At 46.1% G+C, this 3,405-nt stretch overlaps 1 long non-coding RNA gene across 3 annotated transcripts in view; it reads right to left on the minus strand.

The window, feature by feature from the left end:
• Positions 1–788, minus strand: part of LOC109705889 — a 3,285-nt gene extending 2,497 nt beyond the window's left edge. The window contains exons 1-4 of one of the 3 annotated variants that reach the window (XR_002214969.1): positions 752–788; positions 425–511; positions 261–328; positions 81–143 (exon numbers count right to left, since the gene is read on the minus strand). This is a non-coding gene — a long non-coding RNA (uncharacterized LOC109705889). Of the gene's footprint in view, positions 1–80; positions 144–260; positions 329–424; positions 528–751 lie in introns of those variants that run through there. The other 2 variants (XR_002214970.1, XR_002214968.1) reach the window with 2 other exon arrangements.
• Positions 789–3,405: the final 2,617 nt, after the last annotated feature.

Consider the following 3,405-nt stretch of genomic DNA (forward strand, 5'->3'; position numbering starts at 1 on the left):
AAAAACATACAACTGTATCAATTCTATAGTACATATAGAACATAGAGGAGCTTCACTTGCTCTGGTTAGGTCCGACCCACCTAGTACTAGGCTCCGATTATCCACAAGAAGTCCCACAACGGCTCAACGAAGCCTCAATGCTGCTGAAAAACGAACGTCAAGATCGGATTAAATCTACGGCCGAAATGTCCGATTTCGACCTAAATTCCACTTAATACAAAGTAACTCTTTAAATCCCTGTTTTGGGACTAGTGTAATACCTCAAGAGACGCCTCCAAGAGCTCTCACAAGTCAGCTCACGACGATCCAAAGCTCGTTCGCACTCTCGCTGCGAACAACATCGAGACGGCATCAATATCAACATATATAGCAAATATAGTCGGAATCTTGCAAATTCAGTTTTCTAACTGAAATTCCTGCTTACCTCAGGTTAGAATATCTTCCAAACCAACTTCGCAGTGTACAAGTTCAGCTGAACAAGGCTCGAAGACCTGCTGCGAAGAGGTAATTCCTAATTTGCATCAATTCGCGCAAATAAGTGCAAATAGTTCTAATTCAACTTCAAAAATGGCTAATAATTCCAATTAAGCTTTAAAGTAGCTTATCCCTGGTCTAAGGAGGTTAATTCACATCTATTTAACTCATCTTTAATGGCTGAAATCTCAGCCTAGCACAGCAAGAATCAAAAACCCGAAATTATTACTCAAATCGGCAAATAGGACGTCGATAACGGCGAAAGTGAGGTGATTACCTTCTCAAGCTTCCAACCAGTGACCTGCTGGTCCAGGGCTGCGAAAACCCGTCCAAAACACTCCCTCACACGTCCATAAGGGCTCTGCGACGCTCGCAAACAGCGAGGAATAAGCGCGGCGACGAAAACGAGCGAAATCAACGATTTCTTCGTAGAGAGAGAGAAACCCTAGAGAGAGAGAGAAAGAGAGAAGAAAGAGCACTTCTCTGAGCTCAAACATGCATATCTGAACATCCCAGGTCGAGCTGGGGTCTAATAGATAGGGATCAAGTGTGAAATTACCAAAACAGCCCTGCTGCCACGAATCTGCCAATGCTGTACCGGTACAAGGTGATGGCTGTACCGGTACAGCAAGCAGAAAACCCTGATTTTCGCCAGATCAATGCAATTTCTCACTTTTAACCCTCCAATCACTCTCTAACTTACTCAAACACTTGTCCAAGTCATTTAGAACATGTAGAATAGTTCCACACTTCATTCCACACACTCGAACTCTGCAATTTGCGAAAGTCCAGTGTATTACACGTGACATCATCGCGCGTCCAGTCGACGCGGCCGTCGGTGGAGCTCCTCCATAGTGAGCCGGAATCGCCGGCGCCGATGCAATTGAAGGGGCAGGTGAGGCTCCTCCTCCCGGGCAATCTCGAATGAAGTGTCCCGGCTGCCCACATTTATAGCATTTGCCTCGGCCTTGTTCACAGCGCGAGACCGGGTGGTCTCCGGCACATACAATGCATCGCCGCGCTCCACTGCCTTTCTGTTGAGTGCGCAGATACTTTCGGGGGTTTCTTGTAACGTGTCTGACCACCCGAACTACCGCCGCCTTGGCGCTTCTTACCCTTGTCCTTGGATTCCGCCAAAAGCTCACGCTTCTCCCGAACGTGGGCGTCTCCGTGCTCCGCCCATAGCGCTCGATCAAAGACCTCAGCAAAGGTCGTGAGCTTAAGTATTTGCACAGCCTTATAGATTCCCGGCCGAAGTCCTCGCAAGAACCACTCGGCCCGGTCCCGGTCATCCTTGACAACATCCGGGACACAATCTATGATGTGGGAGAATTCTTGTTCATACTCCGCCACTGAGCAGTCCCCTTGCTCCAGCTTGCGGAATTTCTCCTTGAACTTCCGCTTCAACGTATCGGGGAAATAATTGGCGAACATCTCCTGCTTAAATTCCTCCCATAACATCGGCGGAAGGCCGGGAAGCCGATCCCGTTTAACGCGCTTCCACCAAACCTTCGCCGCCTTCTCCAAGCAATGGGTGGAGAAAGATCCGAATAGGAAATAGTGTGAAAACAGCTTGATAAAGCTTACAAGAGCAGTGAGAGCTAGGGCACGGCCTGCGGCTGCTCTGCGGCGGGCGCGCCGGCGGTATCACTCCCTGGGGACGACAGAGGCCCTCCCGGGAGCGCGCCCAGACCTGCCATATGTCAACACATATAAGGGATCTACAACAACAGTGGAAAATAAAGCCAAAGATAATATACAACTAGAGATATCAGAGCAAGAGTAAATCTATCATCTATAATAAGGTGGATGGAATATGCTAAACAGTAAAAGTGAATCATAAAGTTATACAATAACCATCTCCAAAAAGGGGTACACAAAAGGGTGGTCACTACACATGGATACGACTCTCAACCTCTCCAAAAAGAAAACAACGAGAGGTAGACCACCTATCAACGCGTCCCTCGATAGCAAGCTAGCTCGAGGCGATTCCCTTTCCGTGGTCCCTAGCCTCTCCCGGCGTGGAAGGCTCTAAAATAAAACATAAGACAGAGGGCGTGAGAACTATAATTTATAGTTTCCAGTGGGCAATAACTGACCTCAGCTCAATGCACCACTAGGCCCCAAAAGAAAAGGGTAAGTACGGTAAGCAACAATAATAATAATGATAACTGCGGTATGAAAGCATGTATATTTACTATACCATAAGCATTACGATGTCAATGTGTTGTACATTTACTCTTTCATAAAGAAGAATGTACAATGCAAAAGTAATATGTCCCAATATGGCAACAAGTGAGTATCATGACCCGTTCTATCAATATACGATGATTATGCTCTATCATGGCAACCAAGTATACAATGATGCAATAACTAAACTATCAAGTATACTACATGTCTCAACACTATGCTATAAGCATGTCAAAGTATTCCAACTACTAAGCCTATCTAGTAGTGATTAACATTTTTCGGTTCAAAGTCAGTGCTTCCATCATGTTCTAGGACTTACATAAATGTAGTCCAGCTTGTGCCACCTAAGTATCGGTGGTAGCTCCAGCATTCCCACTATAGAAATGAGTCTATCTCTCCCGACCCGTTAGGTTTCTCGATACCGCACGAGCGAGCATATGTCGCGTAGGCCAACTCTGGAGTGCCAGCTTGTAGGGAGCGACCCTCACAAGCATGTGCAAATGAGCACAAATGGCAAGCAAGCGTAGTCATCGTCTCAAGTACCCAATCATCATGTCTCTAACATGGCAATAGTTACTAGCATCTCAATGATCTAGTTCTATGTCACAATGTGAAGTTCCAACTCTCACTATATTTAGTGCCTCTTTATGACACTTAAGGATTGCTATAGGTTAAGCACACCACCTATTCAATATTCCATTAATGACCTCAACACTAGGTTCATACATGACCCGAGCTCAA

Source organism: Ananas comosus, unplaced genomic scaffold (assembly GCF_001540865.1).
Source record: "Ananas comosus cultivar F153 unplaced genomic scaffold, ASM154086v1, whole genome shotgun sequence".
Taxonomy (NCBI): Eukaryota; Viridiplantae; Streptophyta; class Magnoliopsida; order Poales; family Bromeliaceae; genus Ananas; species Ananas comosus.